The sequence below is a fragment of the Aotus nancymaae genome, unplaced genomic scaffold (genome assembly GCF_030222135.1).
Source record: "Aotus nancymaae isolate 86718 unplaced genomic scaffold, 86718_ANA_hifiasm-v0.15.2.pri h1tg000062l, whole genome shotgun sequence".
Classification (NCBI taxonomy): domain Eukaryota; kingdom Metazoa; phylum Chordata; class Mammalia; order Primates; family Aotidae; genus Aotus; species Aotus nancymaae.
This window is the reverse complement of record NW_026988476.1, coordinates 31190074-31214086: the sequence shown is the minus strand read 5'-3', so window position 1 is coordinate 31214086 and position 24013 is coordinate 31190074. Positions and strand designations below refer to the sequence as shown.

General features: G+C 39.8%; 1 long non-coding RNA gene across 1 annotated transcript in view; it reads left to right on the top strand.

The window, feature by feature from the left end:
* The window catches only part of LOC135270406 (uncharacterized), a 71691-nt gene extending 48139 nt beyond the window's left edge, over positions 1-23552 (top strand). The window contains exon 3 of the long non-coding RNA XR_010338540.1: positions 23156-23552. This is a non-coding gene — a long non-coding RNA (uncharacterized LOC135270406). The remainder of the gene's footprint in view (positions 1-23155) is intronic.
* The last annotated feature ends 461 nt before the right edge of the window (positions 23553-24013 follow it).

Genomic DNA, 24013 nt, shown 5'->3' with positions numbered 1-24013 from the left:
ACAATCCTGAGCAAAAAGAATAAAGCTGGAAGCATCATGCTGCCTGACTTCAAACCATACTACAAGGCCACAGCAATCAAAACAGCATGGTACCAGTACCAAAACAGAGACATATACCAATGGAACGGAACAGAGGCCTCAGAAGCAACACCACACATCTACAACCATCTGATCTTTTTTAACCTGATAAAAACAAGCAATGGGGAATGGATTCCCTGTTTAATAAGTGGTGTTGGGAAAACTGGTTAGCCATATGCAGAAAGAAGAAACTGGACCCCTTCCTGACACCTTACACTAAAATTAACTCCAGATGGATTAAAGACTTAAATGTAAGACCTAACACCATAAAAACCCTAGAAGAAAACCTAGGCAAAACCACTCAGGACATGGGCATAGGCAAGGAGTTCATGGCTAAAACACCAAAAGCAATGGCAACAAAAGCCAAAATAGACAAATGGGATTTGATTAAACTCCAGAGCTTCTGTACAGCAAAGGAAACAATCATTAGAGTGAACTGGCAACCAACAGAATGGGAAAAAATTTTTGCAATCTACCCATCTGACAAAGGGCTACTATCCAGAATCTACAAACAACTAAAACAGATTTACAAGAAAAAAACAAACAAACCCATTCAAAAGTGGGCAAAAGATATGAACAGACACTTTTTTTTACAAAAGAGGACATCGACAAGGCCAACAAACATGAAAAAATACTTATCATCACTGGTCATTAGAGAAATGCAAATCAAAACCACATTGAGATAACATCTCATGCCAGTTAGAATGGCGATCATTAAAAAATCTGGAGACAACACATGCTGGAGAGAATGTGGAGAAATAGGAACACGTTTACACTGTTGGTGGGAGTGTAAGTTAGTTCAACCATTGTGGGAGACAGTGTGGCAATTCCTCAAGGACCTAGAAATAGAAATACCATTTGATCCAGCAATCCCATTACTGGGTATGTATCCAAAGGATTACAAATCATTCTATTATAAAGACACATGCACATGTATGTTCACTGCAGCTCTGTTTACAATAGCAAAGACCTGGAACCAACCAACAGTCATTGATTGACTGGATAAAGAAAATGTGGCACATAAACACCATGGAATACTACACAGCGATAAAAAACAATGAGTTTGTGTCCTTCGTAGGGACATGGATGAATCTGGAAACCATCATTCTCAGCAAACTGACAGAAGAACAGAAAACCAAACACCATATGTTATCACTCATAGGCAGGTGTTGAACAATTAGAACATGTGGACACAGGGAGGGGAGCATCACACACTGTGGTCAGTGGGGGTGTGTGCTGGGGGGGACAGTGGGGGTGGGGAGGGTGGGGAGGGATATTGAGGAGAGAAATACCAGATATAGGTGATGAGGTGGATGAAGGCAGCAAACCACCTTGCCATGTATGTACCTATGCAACAATCCTGCATGATCTGCACATGTACCCCAGAACCTAAAGTACAATTAAAAAAAATAGTTCACCATCAGATGCTTAAATGGAAAAAGTTGAAGGGAGGTTAAAATATAGTTTGAGTTTATATTTGAATTTGTTATTTGGGAGAAGTTACATGTAAGTTGTTAAAAATCTCCTCTAAAACCTTAGCATGAATTTGCTTTAGCAAATCACATCTCATAGGTCACTAGTTGAGAGCAGGTTCTTAAGAGAAAGGGGCAGAACAAGGTGCATTTAGGATGGGGGGGCATGGGAATGGCTGAGGGGATTGGGAGACAGGGTTTAGGAATGACTGACCCAAGGGAGGAAGCATCCTAAAGAAACCAGGAGATGGGGCCCCACCAGATGAGGGAAGTGGTGCTTCCTGAGGAGACGGGAAGAAATCGTCCATCACCCCCACTTTATCTCCATCTCTGGGTAATGTTGGCTTTGCAGCTTCAAAATACCCAGAAGAACACCATGCATTCATGCCTGCACACTCCAGAGGCAGAGAGTTGGCACTCTGTTCTGTCCTCCAGCAGCAGCATCCCACCCCCACTGCACTGCTGACCTCAGGACTGTTCAAGATGCTCAGTGCATGCATGCACGCATGCGCACATGCACACACCCCCCCCCCAATAACCATGAGAACATAACATAGAAATACAAATGATTCCAATTTAAATCTTAATACGGAATAGAAGCTCCCTAGAACACCAAGAGGCAAATATGCTAACAGATGGTGATTGATTTCAGAATCAAAGTATTAATAATTCTTCTTTTCTAAAATTTATGCATGCGCCCCTCCTGGTACTCCCTTCTCGCTATAATTTGGAAAAGCTTCTCCTTTTATCTTCTTCTACAAAGCGCTGCCATATGGAAAGAACAGAAAAGCCTGGAAAAAACCCAATTAACTCGAGCTCAAGTAATTAGAGCTCTCACTAAAATAGATAATATTTTCTGTATCTTCCTCCCAACCACCCCCACCGATAAATGACAAAAGAACCACTGATATATGGTTTTAGGCATTAAATAAACATTTCCAGGGTAAGGTAAAAATTGGTTGGTGTGATTAGCAGATAACTATGCAACATTATTCCTGTGTCCTGGGCTGGGAGACATGAATGCTTATCATCAGCACTCTTGTCCAGGGAAGATTCTGGATTTTTCTGGTGGAGAACGGAAGCAGGAGGAGCAGATTAGTCACCTGTACTCTTAAACACAACCCAGAGACAGAGAAAGTTTTATAGTTACTGTTATTTTAAAAAGGAATTTAATTCTATTCATCATTCTCAGGTTATTGAGGCAGAAAAGGGGGCTCACTGAGTCTAAACGATTTTATAATGCATCCTCTAGCTAACCCTCAGGCAACCCTGAGACTATTCTCTGAGAGCTTCAGCTATCTGTGGTTTTATTGTTCACATAAAAAATATTAAACATGGTTGCAGCACATGCAACATTTATTCATTTCTAAGCCATGGAAAGTCTCAAGAGACCAAACAGCAGGATGCAGAGAGAAAATGGGTGGTGTTGAATTTCAGTGTGTCACAATTTTACGAGTTACTTATTTTCATCTTTCAAATCGGCAAATCATCACGTTCTTTAGATGGCTCATGCATGAAATCAAATCTCTTTGCTTCAGTTCAGTTTGTTATTTTCCTCAATTTAATGATCTCAGTCACATGCAGCCCTCCTTTCAGACCGGCCCCTGCAGGAATATTTAATTAACGAGGCCATTGAAAGGTCCTGGCTGTGCTGCAGCATTTTTGTTAGATTGTAAGTTCCCCAGAGGACACACATCAGGTTTGATCTCAGAATTTGGGTTGCTTTCTAACTCTTATTATTTTGACAAATTCTACATTATTAGTTATACCTACTGTGCTCTAAGAAAGCAGAAAGAAATCCCATAGCTATTGACAGAAATTTTAAAAGCTTAATTTTTTGAAATATGTATTCGGATTTTCATTTTCTCCCTATATTTCCCCCTATACTTTTTCCCTATATTTTTCCTGATCTTTTCTCCTGATTTGCTGATTTCCTGGCCCTATCGGAAGCCCACTGCAAGAATCTTTTTTTTTTAAATCTCTGCTCACTGCAATTTCTGCCTCTCAGGTTCAAGTGATCCTCCCACTGCAGCCTCTTGAGTAGCTGGGACTACAAGGACATGCCACCACACCCATCTAATTTTTTGTATTTCTTAGTGGATAGGGAGTTTTGCCATATAGCCCAGGCTGGTCTCAAACTCCTGGCCTCATGGGATCTGCCCATCTCAGTCTCCCAAAGTGCTGGGATTACAGGCGTGAGCCACGGCACCCAGCCCAAGAATCTGCATAGCGGAAAAATCACAAGCACCAGAAGCGTTTTGTCTTCTTTCACAATAATAAGCCCAATAATAAGATGATGCTGTGCTTCCAGAGAGTTGGAAAAGAAAAAGTTCTCAAGAGTAAGAGGAGAGACAGACAAGAGAGATTCTTGGGAATTGGGAAGGGATGGAGGGTAGGGGGTGCTGCACTTTTCTCTCTGCCCTATCTGTGGGACAGAGTTGCAATGGAACTGGCTTCCAATAAGTGGTTCAGGGGAGAAGGGGTGACCACAGGTTGTGGAGAAGGTAAAAAGAGAGGGGAATCTCCGTGCAGGGCCGGGGGGCCTTGAGTCCTATTCCCAAGCCCACTCCCATTCAGTGGCGAGCCCGCCACTTATTGAAATGTTACTCTTCCTTCCCTGTCTACCTCTGCTAATGTCTGTTCCATGCACTCCAGTTCATGCATTCTGCTCATTCTTAGAACTCCTCCCACATTTATATATCACCCCCCACTCATTTGTGATGGACTGTCCTGAAGTCTTCTCTCATTTGTTCAATCAACAAATACTTACTGAACTCCTGCTGTAAATGCCAGGCTCTGTTCTAGGCACTGGGGAGGATACAGTCCACATACAGACAAGGGCCTTGTTCTCACAGTGCTCACATTCTTGGGAGTGGATGGGTATATCGTTCCTGCTCTATAGTGTGTGCCGGGCTCTTATCCCCAATCTAACCATAGATCACAGGAGGGGAAGAGTCACAGAATACTTAGGCAGGTGGAGCTCTCTAAAGACTCTCGAGGAGAAATGCTACTTCACAAACTCCCCATAATATACCAGAATATCCAGGCACACTAGGTAAGTAAAAGATGGTTCACAGATGCCAGGCAGGATCCTATAAAGCCCCAGTTGCAGGCCCAGTGAGATCTTAGATTTTTCCATCTTAAAATTTACATTTTATTATTATCATTGCTAAAGACACAAGAATGCAAATATTAACTTTTGGTGTGTTTCCTTTGACCTTAGAAGAGTTGAAGTTTGAATCCCTGTATGATTTGTACAAAGGCTGTTGGCAACTTCTGAGGTGCTCGTGTAGCAGCTGACCCTCCATGCATAAGGAGGGTCTTTCTTGCTACAGCTTGAGAGTTCTCAGCTGGTTAAAGAAACAAACATACCCAGGAGTTGGGAGTTGGGAGTTAGCAAGTCCATTTAGCAGGCTAAATATATTCCTAGGCTTAAGTGAGATGTTGTTTGAAAATCTGTCTCCCTTGCCAACAAAAGGATAACATGGAAGTAAGGCATCCTAAGAGTGGATGGTCTTTTTCCAAATTATTGGCATTTTCAAATAAATTTTCCCCACATTCTTGAAAGCCAAGTATGTCCCTGGAAAGAAGAGTCTTGCGTCTACATGGACTAGCAAAGCTAGAACAATGGGTTGATGGTTTCTGAGAAGAGCTATGGTCTTACATTTGGTATTAGAATCACTTGGATCAGACCATTATTTATAAACCATTCTTCCTGGTGATGGTAATCATTTTGTGAGGCAAAGATTTCAACCATAGAATTAAAAAGTGTCTTCTTACAATGATGTGTCAACAGTAAAGAGAAAAGTCTGAAAGAAGCAGGACAGTGGGGAAGAGACATTTACAGACATTGACATGGTAAAGAAGTAATTATGGATCTCAGATAGACTCTAGAGGGACACCAGATGTTGCTAAGATTGAGAGAAAGCCTGACTGGGCATGTATGCAAAATAGAATCTATCCTTGCCAATGCAACCCGTGGCAAGCAAGGCTTCAAAGAGGAAAATTAGGGCTTGCACAACTTCACTTGCAAATTGGCATACAGTATTTTGTTTAAAAAAAGGGGGGAGAGCAGGCACTTTAGATTAAAAATACTCTTTTTCTTTGTGCCTGCCTTTTATATTACAGAAACCTTCCCATTAGTGATACAAAGCTAGGATTAATTTTCCATCCAAAAAGAATCAATTGTCTGAGGCTATGTGCACAAAAATGAGATTTTTTTTTTCCTCCTTATGGAAAGCTCACCCAGGATAAACTGCATCCTCCAGTCAGTTACACAGTAGATGAAAGGACTCTGCCATGCTGGAAGAATGACAAGGATGATTATTCTATGTCAATTTCATTCTATCTTTTTGAAGTAAGTGCTATTTTCTGGCCACATTGGGGGTCTGTGAGCTCTCTTTGGTTATACATAGAGTACACCACATTAGAGAATTTATGGAATCTCCATTTTTCTAGAGTGTTATCCCATCAGGTGTTCTATGTTTTCCTCTATGAAGTGATCTTTGATTGGAAGGGGTTCACTTTCCAGATTTTGTTTTCTCAAGTTACCTATATACTTGGGATTTTGGGAGGACAAAGATGGGGTTACAGTGTTCTGGGTGGCCCCTTAGGATAGAGCTGAAGCAGTAGATAAATGCAGTAGAGCCCAGGAAATGCCAGACACCCTGGAATCAGCCATTTTTATTCTGGCATAAAATAATGCCAGATTTTCTTTGGAGATCTTATTGCTCTTCTGTCTTTGCTGGGTGGCAGGATAATTTAATCATCTTTGTAGATTTCCCACAGATGCTGCTCTTATTTCAGCCAAAAGCAATCATTGATGTTTACTATGCTAATAACTGAGAACTAAGTTTTTAAAATTGAATTAGGCTAGGCATGTGGCTCATGGCTGTAATCCCAGTGCTTTGGGAGGCTGAGGCAGGAGGATTGCTTGAGACCAGGAGTTTGAGACCAGCCTGGGCAACATGATGAGACCCCCACTCCCACCCTCATCTTTACAAATATTTTTTAAATAGGCATGGTGGTGGAAGGATCACTTGAGCCCAACGGGTTGGAGATGCACTGAGCTGTGATCATGCCAGTGCTCTTCAGCCTGGATGACAGAATGAGATCCCTTCTCAAAAAAAGAAAAAAAAAAACTGAACTAGATAATAATAAAAATAAAACAGAAAAACAGGTGTCATTAACTAAAAACAATGTGAGTCACAGAGTACAGATATAAATTAAGTTTTGTGAATAGTATTTGGAAACCTGAAATACAAAACACACTTCATTTGCTCAGGGAAAAAGAAGAGTAAGGAGAGAAAATTTTACATTGCTATAATTATCTGTTACTATGAAACTTTTGATTTCAATCATCTTGAGGTTGTCAACATTCCACAAATGAGGTGGATTCCAGGAAAATCTGATTAGGGGCAGACTTTGCTGTCTCCAAAACACATTACAAACTATTTACCTCTATATGCTGCCCAGTGCATGTTCAGAGCAGCACAGGATTTCACTAATACAAGAAACAGCTTGGCAAAGAATCAAATACTTATGTGCTACAGAGTGTACTAGGGACCTGTTTGTTTGAGGTTTGCCTTTACCTGGCACTGCCTTCTAACAAGTCTTGCCTTTTGTGTGTCATGTTAGATTTCTACCTACCAATTAATACTGAGTCTCACCATAGTCCATACTAAATTAAGAAAAAAAATTTATTTAATCTGTCCTTTAAATCTAAGAAATAATGTGATTTTTTTCTTAGTTTCAAATCTTTAAGTATCTGGTTAAAGGTAAATTATATAAATTTATTTAAAACTTCAAATGATTCTTCTCTCATTTATGCAGTCCTTTTTAATGAAGTCTTGCTTTTATATAGATATCTCAAAACAAGCCCAGGGCAGGCTATGTGAACTTGATTCTACTGTTCATTATATACTGCAGAAAGGGCTAAAAGGCATGTCATTCATAAATGAATGAATGAATGATGAACCACACCGAAGCCAGTTGGCTAGGCCTTAACTTAGAGAAACTACAGGACAGGAAGTTTCACTGACCTTAAAATGATTAAGCGAGATCACCTGTCTTCTACCCTGCCTGGTACCATTTCTTGACTTTAATCTTAAAAGCCCTTTAACTTTATCTGCAGCAAGTGGGCCTGCCAGGGTATGTTGTGCTTGACAAACTGGCCTCCCATTTCCATCATTTCACAGTAAATATTCAGCAATGTGCAAGGGTTGCTTTGTATCGGTTCCTTGCACCTGGTGAGAAGGTAGTGTTCAGACCAGCTGGAAGTAGGTAGAAAAGTGTGTTAGGAGTTGGGGGTCAGCAGGGTCTTGCAGAACCTTCTATAAGAATGGCAAGGTGGAGAAGATCCAAGATGGCTGATTAGGAGCAGCTCCCAGTGAAAGCACAGAGGGTGAGTGGATGCCGCATTTCCAGATGGATTTTTATTGCCCACAGACCAGGAGATTCCCAGGTGGAGGAGCCCCATGGGTCACCAGCACAGCTGTTTTGGTGGTGCGACTGTTTTGCTGGTGCCCCGGTATGGTGGTTCTCCATACAAAATACTCTGGTCTGGGTGCTGTTTTAGCTGGCGATAGGAGCTCTGGGAAGACACAGTCGCCCATTCAGCTGATTAAAAAAGGGGACTGAAACAGGGAGCCAGGCCAGGAGATTCCCAGGCAAAAAAGCACCATGAATCTCAGTGTCGCTGTTTCAGCCAGTGCATTGGGTCACCGCATGGGAAATCACACAGATCCCAGTGACTTTTCAACAGGCAACTGGAACAACTGGGAGAGAGTCAACCATTCAACTAAAAAAAAAAAAAAAAAAAAAAAGGCTCTGAGGCAGGGAGCCAGGTGATCAGGCTCGGCTGGTCCCACCCCCACAAAAAAAAAAAAAAAAAAAGCAATTGGAAGTGCTCTGGGTTGAGAGCTTCACAGCAAGCACAGCTGAACCCGGGACGGTCCAGCTTTGTGGGGGAGGGGCGTCTGCCATTACCGAGGCACTCCACCACTACGGAGGTAGTCCACCATTGCTGAGGCAGCCTGCTGTTGCCAAGGCAACCTGCCATTCCCGAGGCAACCCACCATTACAGAGAGAGTCTGCCATTACAGAGGTGGGCCACCATTGCTGAGGCAGTTCTAACTACACCCATATAAACAGGACTGCAGGGAAGTTCACACGGCAGCTGGGTGGAGCCCACAGCAGCTCAGCAAAGCCTCTGCAGGCAGACAGTGACTAGGCTGCCTCCTTGCTGGGCAGGGCAGCCCTGAAAAAAAAGGCAGCAGCACAAGGGAAACTCATAAATAAAGCCCTAACTCCCCAGGACAGAACACCTGGGGAAAAAAAGTGGTTTATGAGTTCTGCTGCAGCAGACTTAAACTTACCTGCCCAGCAGCACTGAATGAACAACAGAGCTCACAGCTCAGCACTCAAGCTCCTATAAAGGACAGACTGTCTCCTCAAGCAGCTCCCTGACCCCCATATATCCAAAGAGTCACCTCATAAAGGAGAGATCAGACTGACATCTGGTGGGTATCCTTCTGGGACAAAGATAGCAGAAGAAGAAACTGGTAGCAACCCTTACTGTTCTGCAGCTACTGCAGGTGATCCCCAGGCAAGCAGGGCCTGGAGTGGACCTCAGCAGTCCTATAGCAGAGGGGCCAGACTGTTAGAAGGAAAACTAAGAAACAGAAATAACTTCATCATCAACAAACCAGACATTCACTCAGAGACCCAATATGAAAGTCAACAACTACAAAGATGACAGGTGGATAAATCCACAAAGATGGGAAGAAACCAGTGCAAAAAGGATGAAAACACCTAAAACCAGAACACCTCTCCTCCTACAAGGGATCACAACTCCTCACCAGCAAGAGAAGATGGCTGGATGGAGAATGAGTGTGATGAAATTACAGAATCAGGCTTAAGAAGATGGGTAATAAAAAACTTCCATGAGCTAAAAGAACATGTTATAACCCAATGAAAAGAAACTAAGAATCTTGAAAAAAGATTTGATGAAATGCTAACAAGAATGGACAACTTAGAGAGGTATATAAGTGAATTGATGGAGCTGAAAAACACAACACAAGAACTTCACGAAGCATACACAAGTTTCAACAGCTGAATTGACCAAGCAGAAGAAAGGATATCAGAGGTCGAAGAACAACTCAATGAAATAAAACAAGAAGGCAAGATTAGAGAAAAAACGGTAAAAAGGAATGAACAAAGTTTCCAAGAAATGTGGGACTATGTGAAAAGACCTAATCTATGTTCGATAGGTGTACCTGAATGTGACGAAGAGAATGAATCGAAGCTGGAAAATACTCTTCAGAATATTATCTAGGAAAACTTCCCCAACCTAGCAAGGCAGGCCAATATTCAAGTCCAGGAAACACAGAGAACACCACAAAGATATTCCTCAACAAGAGCAACCCCAAGGCACATAATCATCAGATTCACCAGGGTTGAAATGAAGGAGAAAATGCTAAGGGCAGCCAGAGAGAAAGGTCGAGTTACCCACAAAGGGAAGCCCATCAGAATCACAGCAGATCTCTCAGAAGAAACCCTACAAGCCAGAAGAGAGTGGGGACCAATCTTCAACATTCTTAAAGAAAAGAACTTTCAACCCAGAATTTCATATCCAGCCAAACTAAGCTTTATAAGTGAAGGAAAAATAAAATCCTTTGCGAACCAACAAGTATTCAGAGATTTCATCACCACCAGGCCCACTTTACAAGAGCCCCTGAAGAGGCACTACATATAGAAAGGAACAACCAGTACCAGCCACTCCAAAAACATACGAAAGGGTAAAGGGCATCAACACAATGAAGAATCTGCATCAACTAATGGGCAAAACAGCCAGCTAGCATCAAAATGGCAGGATCAAATTCACATATGACAATATTAACCCTAAATGTAAATGAACTAAATGCCCCAGTCAAAAGACATAGACTGGAAAATTGGATAAAAAGCCAAAACCCATCAGTGTGCTGTATCCAGGAAACCCATCTCACATGCAAGGATACACGAAGGCTCAAATAAAGGGATGGAGGAAGATTTACCAAGGAAATGGAGAGCAAAAAAAAGTAGGAGTTGCAATTCTCATCTCTGACAAAATAGACTTTAAAGCAACAAAGATCAAAAGAGACAAAGAAGGACATTACATAATGGTAAAAAGATCAATACAACAAGAAGAGCTAACGATCCTAAATATATATGCACCCAATACAGGAGCACCCAGATACATAAGGCAAGTTCTCAAGTTCTTAATGACTTACAAAGAGACTTAGACTCCCACACAATAATACTGGGAGATTTTAACACCCCATTGTCAATATTAGACAGATCAACCAGACAGAAAATTAACAAGGATATCCAGGACTTGAATTCAGACCTGGGAGAAGCAAATCTATTAGACATTCACAGAACTCTCCACCCTAAATCCACAGAATATACATTCTTCTCAGCACCACATCACACCTACTCTAAAATTGACCACATAATTAGAAGTAAATCACTCCTCAGCAAATGCAAAAGAATGGAAAACATAACAGTCTCTCAGACCACAGTGCAATCAAGTTAGAACTCAGAATTCAGAAACTAACCCAGAACTGCACAGCTTCATGGAAATTGAACAATTGGCTCTTGAATGTTGACTGGATAAACAATGAAATGAAGGCAGCAATAAAGGTATTCTTCAAAACCAACGAGAATGAAGACACAACATACCAGAACCTCTGGGACACATTTAAAGCAGCGTCTAGAGGAAAATATATAGCAATAAGTTCCCACATGAGAAGAAAGGAGAGATCTAAAATTGACACCCTATCATCAAAATTGAAAGAGCTAGAGGAGCAAGATCAAAAAACCTCAAAACCTAGAAGAAGACAAGAAATAACTAAGATCAGAGCAGAACTGAAGGAGATAGACACACAAAAAACCCTTCAAAAAATCAATAGATCCAGGAGCTGGTTTTTCAAAAGGATCAACAAAATAGACAGACCACTAGCCAGATTAATAAAAAAGAAAAGAGAATAACCAAATAGATGCAATAAAAAACGATAAAGGGGATATCACCACAGATTCCACAGAAATTCAAACCATCATGAGAGATTATTACAAACAACTCTATGCACATAAACTAGGAAACCTGGAAGAAATGGATAAATTCCTGGACACTTGCCTCCTCCCAAGCCTAAATCAGGAAGAAGTCAAAACCCTGAATAGATCAATAACAAGGTCTGAAGTTGAGGCAGCAATTAAGAGCCTACCACCTAAAAAAAGCCCAGGTCCAGATGGGTTCACAGCTGAATTCTACCAGACATACAAAGAGGAGCTGGTACCACTGCTTCTGAAACTATTCCAAACAATCCAAAAGGAGGGAATCCTTCCCAAATCATTTTATGAGACCAACATCATTCTGATACTAAAACCCGATAGAGACTCAACAAGAAAAGAAAAATACAGGCCAATATCCATGATGAACATAGATGCAAAAATCTTCAATAAAATACTGGCAAGCTGATTGCAACAGCACATCAAAAAGATTATCCACCATGATCAAGTAGGATTCATCCTGGGGATGCAAGGCTGGTTCAACATACACAAGTCTATAAACGTAATTCACCACATAAACTGAACCAAAGACAAAAACCACATGATTATCTCAATTGATGCAGAGAAGACCTTTGACAAAATTCAACAGCCTTTTATGCTAAAAACCCTCAATAAACTAGGTATTGATGGAATGTATCTCAAAATAATATAAGCTATTTACGACAAACCAACAGCCAATATCATACTGAATGGGCAAAAACTGGAAGCATTCCCTTTGAAATCTGGCACTAGATAAGGATGCCCTCTCTCACCACTCCTATTCAATACAGTACTGGAAGTTCTAGCCAGAGCAATCAGGCAAGAAAAAGAAATAAAGGGTATTCAAATAGGAAAGGAAGAAGTCAAATTATCTCTATTTGCAGACGACATGATTGTATATCTAGAAGACCCCATCATCTCAGCTCAAAATCTCCTGAAACTGATAAGCAACTTCAGTAAAATCTCAGGATACAAAATCAACGTGCAAAAATCACAAGCATTCCTATACACCAATAACAGATGTAAAGAGAGCCAAATTAAGAATGAACTGCCATTCACAATTGCTATGAAGAGAAAAAAATACCTAGGAATACAACTAACAAGGAACGTAAAGGACCTCTTCAAGGAGAACTACAAACCACTGCTCAACGAAATAAGAGCGGACACAAACAGATGGAGAAACATTCCATGTTCATGGTTAGGAAGAATCAATATCATGAAAATGGCCATACTGCCCAAAGTAATTTACAGATTGAACACTATCCCCATCAAGCTACCAATGACCTTCTTCACAGAACTGGAAAAAACCACCTTAAACTTCATATGGAACCAAAAGAGAGCCCGCATAGCCAAGTCAATTCTAAGTAAAAAGAACAAAGCGGGAGCATCACACTACCGGACTTCAAAGTATACGACAAAGCTACAGTAATCAAAACAGCATGGTACTGGTACCAAAACAGAGATATAGACCAATGGAACAGAACAGAGGCCTCGTAGGCAACACAACATATCTACAACCATCTGATCTTTGACAAACCTGACAAAAACAAGCAATGGGGAAAGGATTCCCTGTTTAATAAATTGTGTTGGGAAAACTGGCTAGCCATGTGCAGAAAGCAGAAACTGGACCCTTCCTGACACCTTACACTAAAATTAATTCCAGATGGATTAAAGACTTAAACATAAGACCTAACACCATAAAAACCCTAGAAGAAAATCTAGGCAAAACCATTCAGGACATAGGCGTAGGCAAGGATTTCATGACCAAAACACCAAAAACAATGGCAACAAAAGCCAAAATAGACAAATGGGACCTAATCAAACTCCACAGCTTCTGCACAGCAAAAGAAGCAGTCATTAGAGTGAATCAGCAACCAACGGAATGGGAAAAAATTTTTACAGTTTACCCATCAGACAAAGGGCTGATATCCAGAATTTACAATGAACTAAAACAGATTTACAAGAAAAAAACAAACAAGCCCATTCAAAAGTGGGCAAAGGATATGAACAGACACTTTACAAAAGAAGACATACATGAGTCCAACAAACATATGAAAAAATGCTTATCATCACTGGTCATTAGAGAAATGCAAATCAAAACTACATTGAGATACCATCTCACGCCAGTTAGAATGGCGATCATTAAAAAATCTGGAGACAACAGATGCTGGAGAGGATGTGGAGAAATAGGAACACTTTTACACTGTTGGTGGGAGTGTCAACTAGTTCAACCATTGTGGAAGACAGTGTGGCGATTCCTCAAGGACTTAGAAATAGAAATTCCATTTGACCCAGCAATCCCATTACTGGGTATATAGCCAAAGGATTAGAAATCGTTCTACTATAAGGACACATGCACACTAAGGTTCATTGCGGCACAGTTTACAATAGCAAAGACCTGGAACCAACCCAAATGCCCACAGAAGATAGACTGGATGGGGAAAATGTGGCACATATACACCATGGAATAGTATGCAGCCATCAAAAACGATGAGTTCGTGTCCTTTTTAGGGACTTGGATGAACCTGGAAACCATCATTCTCAGCAAACTGACACAAGAACACAAAATCAAACACCGCATGTTCTCACTCATAGGCGGGTGTTGAACAATGAGAACACATGGACACAGGGAGGGGAGCACTACACACTGGGGTCTGTTGGGGGTAATTAGGGGAGGGACAGCGGGGGGTAGAGAGGTGGGGAAAGATAGCATGGGGAGAAATGCCAGATATAGGTGAAGGGGAGAAAGGCAGCAAATCACACTGCCATGTGTGTACCTATGCAACAATTTTGCATGTTCTCCACATGCACCCCCAAATCTAAAATACAATAAAAAAAAAGTTAAAAAGAATGGCAAGGGAACCTTCTGATGCCTGGTAGAATCCGCACTCAGTGCTGGTGATCACCCTGTGGGAATTTGGGAATCTGTGCCCTTGTTTGGGAGCAGGCTACATCGCCTCCTGCAATGTGTAATGATACATTTTTGTATGTTTTGCCATTAGAAGTACTTTACAAGATGATGTCCTTTGCAGGGACATGGATGGAGCTGGAGGCCATTATCTTTAGCAAACTAATGCAGAAAGAGAAATCTAATTACCGCATGATCCCACTTATAAGTGGGAGCTAAATAAGGTGACCCCATAAGCCATCGAGCAGTTGGTAACACATGGACACCTAGATGGGAACAACACACACTGGAGCCTATTGGAGGGTGAAGGGTGGGAGGAGGATCAGGAAAAGTAATTAATGAGTGCTAGGTTTAGTACCTGGGTGATAAAATAAGCTGCATAACAAATCCCCATGACACACATTTACCTGTGTAACAAACCTACACATGTACCCCTGAACTTAAAAGTTAAAAAAAGTAGTTTACATGCTAACTAGACCTGCTGAAATTATTCTGTTAATCAATCTTTCATCCTGTTGTGACAACGATATGTCTGCTGTCTAAGACAGCATAGGTTTGAATCGCATAGACTTGAGGCTTCTGTAGTCTTCAGTTCTCATACACACATTCAGGATGTATAAGAATTAGAAGATGATGGCTTCAAAATTCTCTGGCATAATCAGAAAGACCGTGCAAATCAGAGTGACTCTTTCTATCCTAACACCCAAGGAAAAATCCCAGGGCATTACAGTCTAATCTTAGTTTGTATATTAGACTGTGCTTCCATATTTTGTGGTTTGGCTCTAAATTCTAAAGTATAATTGAATTGAGTTATAATGTATATTCTATGTTAGTAACTACAAGAAGTTTGCTTTGTTATACAGGTTGACAAACACAAGAACATAATGTATCACAATATGATGCCTGAAAATCGCTGCATGGTTAACACAATATTAATGAACAGAAATGAATGATTCCAGGGGAATCATTCCTGGGAGAAATTGCTGCATTATTTAGAAGCATAGAACAAGGTAGGTGACCCCATAAGTCATCAAGCACTTGGGAAATAGTGTGTTATTTTTCAGGATAACCTATGTATGCTTGAATTCTGGCCCATCACAACTTAAAAATTTATTAAAAATAAACATGTTTATTTCAGCATTCCTCCATATTCCAAATAAAGCTATGGTAGACTGACTCATGCCAGGGGAATAGGAGCAGAATTATTATCAGACACCCAGAACAAGATATGCTCTGCTAATTGGCACATTGAAAGTTCTTGATGAAATGAGTCTGCTGCAACGTAACTGTGCTGTTGGCTTCATCATGAACTTTGGCTATAAAAATGGAACAAATTGAACTTTTTTTGTTGTTGAGATAAGGGTCTCGCTCTGTCACCCAAGCTGGAGTGCAATGGAGCACTCTCGGTTCACTGCAACCTGCACCTCTTGGGCTCAAGCCATCCTCCCTCCTAAGCCTCCTGAGTAGCTGGGACCAAAGGCATGCACCACCACAGCCTGCTAATTTTTGTATTTTCAGTAGAGATGGGGTTTTGCAATGTTGGCCAGCTGGTCTGAACTGTCTGCCTTGGCCTCCTGAAGTGCTGGGATTATATGCATGAGCCACTGTGCCTGGCCAAATTGAACTTTTATGACTTTTTTTTTTTTTTTTTTTTCAATTTAAGTTGCCTGGGAGTGCTTCACTACATACTTGAGTACTTTGATGGTTGCTCACAGTTCCCTTTCAGCAAACTGGATTTTGGTTTGGTATAAGCCTATGATTTTTAAGCTTAGGAGTTCTCTGAAAAGACTTGAGTGTCACTTGGCTTGGGAATAGGGATGAGTAAAGTTTTAGTGGCCAAAAGCCCCACCTGGTTTCAACCAGAGTAGCTTTGATCTTTTTAATATGTAATGGAATTCCACGTAAGGATTTTCCTGGGGGTAGGGGTTTTGATCCCTATCATATATTGGCAGTCCATGTAAGGTTTTTCCTGGGGGTAGGGGGCAGTTTCCTGCTTAAACGTGTACTCAAAAACAGCTTGTAGAGTTCTAACAAATAAACAAAAAGTCTTTGGTTAAAGCAAGTCATCATAAAATGAATTCTCAAAATGGGAGTTACAATTCTTCATAAAAATTATTTTAGATTTGGGGGTAGATGTGTAGGTTTGTTATATGGACATATCGTGTGATGTTGAGGGTTGGGCTTCTGTTGATCAGCCATTTCCCCCTTCCCTCCTCCCCCTAGTAGTACCCAGTGTTGATGGTTGCCATCTTCATGTCCGTACCCAATGTTTAGCTTCCACTCGTAAGTGAGCACATATAGTATTTGGTTTTCTGTTTCTGTGTTAATTCACTTAGCATGTTGGCCTCCAGCTGCATCTACATTGCTGCAAAAGACGTGAATTCATTCTTTTTAAATGGCTGCATAGTATTCCATATTCCATGCTGTATATGTAGCACATTTACTTTATCTAATCCACCAGTACAGCACTGATTATTTTTTCTATTGTGAATAGTGCTTTGATAAATGTGAGTGCATGTGTCCTTTTGGTAGAATGATTTATTTTCCAGTAATGAAACTGCTGGGTCGATTGGTAGATCTGTTTTAAGTTGTTAGAGAAATCTCCAAACTGCTTCCCACAGTGGCTGAACTTATTTACATTCCCACCAGCAGTGTATAAGCGTTCCCTTTCCTCTGCATCCTTGCCAGCATCTGTTGTTTTTTTTGACTTTTTTTATCATAGCCTTTTGGACTGGGAAGAGAGGGTATCTTACTGTGGTTTTGATTTGCATCTCTCTGATAGTGGTGATGTTCAGCATTTTTAAAATGTTTGTTGGCTGCTTGTATGTCTTCTTTTGAGAAGTGTCTGCTTATGTCCTTTGCCTACTTTTAAATGTTATTTTTTTTCTTGTTGATTTAAGTTACTTATACATCCTGGATATAAGTTCTCTGTTAGATGCATAGTTTGTAAATATTTTTTTTCCAAAATGGGGGTTAATACTTCTTAAGACCCCTCAACGTGAGCCAAAGTTGTCATGTATAAAACCCAGGGAACAAAGCTGGGTAGACCTGAGTGAGGAAGGCAGCAGTAATAGTTTGGAAAGTAGTTCACAGCTAAGTGTGACATCATAAAAATATGGATTTGGTCCCTGCCCCTGGTTCTGCACTCAGAACTCTTTTATTTTTTGTCTTGAGACAGGGTCTTGTTCCGTTGCCTAGGCTGGAGTGCAGTGGAGCGATCATAGTTCACTGTAAGCTAAAACTCCAGGGTTCAAGTGATCCTCCCTCCTTAGCCCTTCTAGTAGCTGGGACTACAGGTACACCACCATGCCCTACTATTTATAAATTTTTTTTTTTTTTTAGTAGCGATGAGATCTTGCCATGTTGCTCAGGCTAGTCTTGAACTTTTGGGCTCAAGCAAAACTTCTGCATTGGCTTCCCAAAGTGCTGGAATTATAGGCACAAGCCATTGTGCTGGGTCCATAGAACTAATAAATCTCTTGTAATTTCCTGAGCAGTAAGGGTTCTAGGTGCATCTTCTGTTCCATATTTGGTCTCTGAGCTCAGTTCCTGACACAGAACTCCTAGCCCCTTGGATTTTGCTGGGTGATAAGAGCATCTTTTGTTCTAATGAGGCAACTCCTGGTGGGCTCCTGTATGGGGGCTGCTCATCAGAAAGGGCAGCCCATGATTGGAAGCTTGAAACTTTCAGCCCCATCCCTAACCCCTGGGTAGGAAAGAGGGGTTGGATATTGAGTTAATAACAGATCATGCCTATGTGATGAAGCCTCCATAAAAATCCCTGAGTTACGGGGTTCAGAGAGCTTCTGGCTTACTCAACGTGGGGGAAATGGCTTGCAGCCTCTACACCCCTTCCACATACCTTATCTACCTTTTCATCTGGCTGTTTGTCTGCATTATTTGTAATACCCTTTACAATAAACCAGTAAATGTGTCTTCCTGAGTTCTGCGAGCCATTCTAGCAAATAATTGAACATGACAATGGGGAAGTGGGAAGCACTGATTTGTGGCCAAGTCAGACAGAAGTCATGGGTAACCCAAGGAACCACCTCTTGTGATTGGTGTCTAGAGTGAGAGGCAGTCTTGTGAGACTAAGCCATTAACCTGTGGGGTCTGCACTAACTCCACGTAGTTAGTGTCATAATTACATTGAATTATAGGACACCCACCTAGAGTCTGAGAATTGGTTGGTCTGGGAAAAAACCCACACAGCTGGTGTCAGGAGTGAAGCATCGAGAGTGACATGAGTGTAGTAGAAGGGAAAACAATTTGGTTTTCTGCATTATACCTGGGGAAACCTTTCCCATCAGGCATTGCAAGTCTCCATGGAAGTCTTTGTTAAATCCCAGATCACATCTATACTGAGAACCGGCAATGAAGATCTTGCTTTAATGTCATCTTTTAAAGAAGTCGCTGCTTCTGGATGGTGTTGTAGGTTTATGCCAGAAACTAACTTATTTGACCGTTAGAATACAACTCCAGGATTAAGCTTTTGGGGAGTGTTTGGTCTTAATGAAAGAAAAGATTGATCTGTATGCATTGTTCTCACATTAAAAGGAGTACGTTTAGGATTGAAAAGACACTTTAAAAATGGATTTCTACAAGGAATTGTTTTTCAATGGGTATAAAGTTTGTTAAGCAAGATGAATAAATTCTAGAGATATGCTGTACAACATAGTACCTATTTAACAATAGGGTATTGTGCACTTTGAGATATGTTAAGAAGTCAGGCATGGTGGTGCACATATATAGTTCTAGCTACTTGGGAGGTGGGAGGATCTTTTGGGTCCAGGAGTTTGAGGCTGCAATGAGCTATGATCACTCCACTGTACTCCAGTCTGGGTAACAGAGTGAGACTGTTTCTAAAAAAGTTTTTTTAAAAAAGGCTAATAAGATACATCTCATGTTAAATGTTCTTACCAAAACCAATAAAAGAAAACCCATGAAAGGACACAGGAAATTTTTGGAGGGGGTAGCTATGTTTAGTACCTTTGTAGTGGTGATGATATCATAAATGTACGGCATATGTCCAGACTCATCAGGATATATACATTAGAAATGTGTGAATTTTGTATATCAATTATAACTCTGTAAAGCTAAAAAAAAAAAAATATATTACTATCTGTTAATAGAGTATCCCAGAGCAAACTGCTATAGGCCATACATTTTTTTAAAAGTCAAAACTAAAGCAACATCTTTGTTCATTGGATGATAAAAAGGTACATTCCTCTATGATCTGTTCCCACGAAGGAGAATGTTTTACAAATAGACTTGACCAGTAAATTTCATTATGGGAACATATCTTAGGAAATATTTGGAGATGAAAAAAGAAAGATTTATGTCCAAGAATCTTTCAACTTTATTTATAATATAGAAAACTAGAAAATTACTTAAATATCCAGCAAAAAGAATTCAGTTAAATAAATTATGGTAGCTTCATTTATTGGAAAGTTATCCAGGCATTAAAAATATTTTTGAAGATAAATAATGTGAGGAAATTCTAATGTAAATGTTAATGAATATATATTGAATATTCATATTAAGTTAATTTCTTGCAAATGTTAAGTAAATGCACATTGAATTTAATCTCTGTATTTTAAAAAAATGTGTAAATATAGGCATAAAAGATAATAAAGAAAGAAATTCATCTAAATGTTAGTAGCATTTATCTCTGTGTATTGGAATGAATAATAATTTAAATGTTGTTTCCCCTCTGGACTTCCCTTCATTGCATACTTTTTTAATTAAGAGAAAGCAATATTTTTAGAATCAGAAAAAAGCTAACTATATAACAAAGGTCTTATCCAGGCAGTTGACATGGTTTTTTCTGTGAGAAAATATATAGATAAAAGGGAGTTGGAGTCACTAAGGGGGAGACAGATAATTTGTCTGAGAATTCCCAGAGCATCTGGAGGATGAAGAGGCCCAGATCCGAGTCCCTTCTTCTGGATATTCAAAGTAATTGAATGGGATGAGTGGTTCATGCAGTTGTCACCAGGACCCAATGATGGGAGAGAGCGATAAACCATTAATGCAAAATCATCACAAGGATAGAAAGTGGCTGGAGAAAATGCTTGTCAAGGAGGATTGATGTGTTGAGTCTTGGTGGGGTTAAGGCAGGAATTGTTCCTGCCCCCTAGTTTCCAGCTCCGATCTGATGCTTTGCATCTCAGGGCCATATCACTAAAGCAGTCTCTCTGAGAAGCAGAGACAGTTTTTATGATGGAAACATGTATACTCAAACCGTTTAATTGAAGCCCTAAACAGAGATGTTAATTTTCTTTGTACTCCCGAGCTGGTAGAATGGGACCTAACAGTTGTCGGTTGTTCTTTACCCATATCAGGATAAAATTAGCTAAGAACACAAAAATCAGATGAAACATTGAGAGAAAGTGGCATAAAATGAGATGAAATGATGCAAAAGTCAAGAATGATTAAAACTAGAAAAAAAAAATCTCAGTAATTATAAAAATAAAACAACCAGGTTAAAAATATTGAAATTATATAAATAACAATAAAATAATTAGCTTAAAGAAAATCCCAGATAAATATTGCTAATATGTTGGTGTTTCTTCTTTGAGATTCTCCATAAATGGAATCACGCTATAAAGTGTTGTTTGTAACTTGTTTAGCTTAAAATTTACCAGATGTATATTTGTATGCCAACAAATATAAATCTACATCATGACTTTCAATAGCTGTGTAGGTGTCCATTTTATAGAGCATGACAATTTTTAATATTTTGTTGGTGCTACTCTAACTTGGGAGTTGGGATTATGATGGTGAACAAGATTCTGTCTTTAAATGGAAACTTTCCTTCACAGACGTTTTTTTCTCTCTCATAAAAATACAACATGGGCCATAGTCATATGCAGCGTTCAGACTATGAGAATTCTCATGAATTAAAAGATAACTTTGTGAGGGTCAGCAGGATGCAGGCTGAGGAATATTCTGATTTATTAGACTTGTCTTCCTATGTTAGATAAAACAGTTAAGCCAATGTTACTTTGACCTGCTCCTCTCTTCCTAGGTCTTAAAATGAAATATACACCAAAGAGAGATACTGCCCTTTTCCCTTTTGATGCAATAGTCTTGAACCAAAATACCAGTAAAGAAAAAGCTATCTATTCTAGTGGACAGAAATCTGGAGACATCATAAATGTTCTGAACCCCGGACTTAATGAGGCTGTTGCAGGTAGCATTACCTCTGTCCTGCCTGGCAGACAAAACACTACCTAACATTTTTTGCTAGATAGTTTTAAGTGAGGAAGCCTGTGGACTTATATAAATGATCTATATGATCTAGGAGCAGTAAAATACAACCATTCTGAAGGGAAACATACCTGGACCCATAAGAGTCTTTCACTAGGGCCAGGGTAAGATGATTTGGGGGGAACTGTCACTGGGAAATATTTATGGCTTTTTGTTCTTACATTGAATAAATAGAATTTTTTAAAAAATATCTGGTGGTGAAAAGAACTTAAAACAGTTGAAGTATTCGAGGCATCTAAAGTAAATTAAAATAGGCTGGGTACATCATTCGTTAACCAGTTCTTCATAGACAGACATTTAGTTTACTTCTAGCTCTTTTCTATTTTTTGGCATGCAAGCATCATTGTACATGTACCACGTCACATTTATTTGATTATACTCTTATGATCATTGCCTTAAAATATAGTTGCTGAGAGTTTGCAAAACTTCCAAATTTTTGATACATGTTGTTAAGTTGTCCTCTAAAAATATAATAAAAGTTTCTATGTCCACTAAAAGTATATGAGAATAGTTGTTTCCTTAATACTGTCATCAATACTATGTATTACCATTTATTAAAAATATTTTAAATAATTTTTCTAATCTGAAATGTGAAAAATGGTACATTGTTTTATTTTTGGATTACTTGTGAGAACAACATAATCATCATTATCATTTTTTTGTGGGAGTATCTTATTTTCCTCTCAAAATAGTTCAATGAAGCAGGTCCTATTAATTCATATATTCATTGGCTATTTCTTCTATCTAAAAATTAATTTGTGTGTATGTCTTTTGCCTGTTTTTATATTAAGATTTTTTTTTAAGTGTAGAAGTGCTCCTTAAAGATTAAGGAAATCAAGTTTCTCCTGATAATCTTTCTTTGGTATATGTCTTTAGTGATACTTCTGTTGATCAAAAGTAATTGCTGAATCAGAACGTATGGGGAAAATACTAAAATTGAATACAAATAAAAACAAATGAAACTCGATGTATATAAAAATGTTAATATAACCACACAGAATTAAAACAAATAATACAAGGGACTTTTGAATCTATTACTTTGATGTACACTCTCAGGGAGATACATTCCAATGACAAAAAGGACTACGAGGAAATATTAAACATTACTTAGGTTTCTTGTTAGTAGAAGTATTGATATAGTAAGTTTGAAATTATTTGCTCAATTTTAGAATGTTAGAATTGAGATTGATTGATTGATATTGTTGGGAAACAGATTTTTACTGAGGCATAAAGGTGGTACAAACATAAATTGGCACAAAGGAAGAACCCTCTGGTGTATGATTGACATTGGAAAGTATAAACTTATAATTTTATATATATTGGATTTTTTTTCTCTTAGCAACATCTGGATTTGTAAACATGCTCCAACAAGAAGCAGGCTGCAGAAGTTTTGTAGATCCCAAGAAATGCCAACTCTCCCGTGCCCTTCAGATGTGACCATGGGGTTGATGGACAAAGAATAACCTCCCAGAGCTAGGAGCCATGAATACCGGGGGTGGCTCATGCCTGTAATCCCAGCACTTTGGGAGGCCGAGACAGGCGGATCATGAGGTTGGGAGTTCAAGACCAACCTGGCCAATATGGTGAAACCCTGTCTCTACTAAAAATACAAAAAAATAGCCGGGCATGGTGGCAGGTGCCTGTAATCTCAGCTACTCAGGAGGCTGAGGCAAGACAATCAATTGAACCTTGGAGGCAGAGGTTACAGTGAGCAGAGATCACAGCACTGCATTCCAGTCTGGGCGACAGTACAAGAGGGAAGGAAGGAAGGGAGGGAGGGAGGGAGGGAGGCTGAACCAGGAACAGGACAGTGATCTTCACAAGCTCTGACCAGAAGGACTTGATTACCACTGTGGAAACAATGACTGTCATGTTTCTTCTCTTCCTTTTTGGTTCCACATCTATCACCATTTTGTGGAAAAAAGAGCCTTCTCTTAGACTGTAGGTGATTTGACCCCAGGAGCAACACTTGGAGAGAGCTGCCCATCACCAAGAGATCCTGGAATTTCAACTTGATGATATAACTGGATGGGACTCTGGGAGTATCTCCTGTGAGAAAAGGGAAGGAATTTTGCTTGGCAGGTCAAGTGTAGTTGGATATTTGGGTGGCTAATGGGGCAGTCTGTGGAAGAGACTTCTTGTTATCACTTCCCAATATCCATTCCTTTCTTCTCCTATTATGAGAAAGATTTTGAAT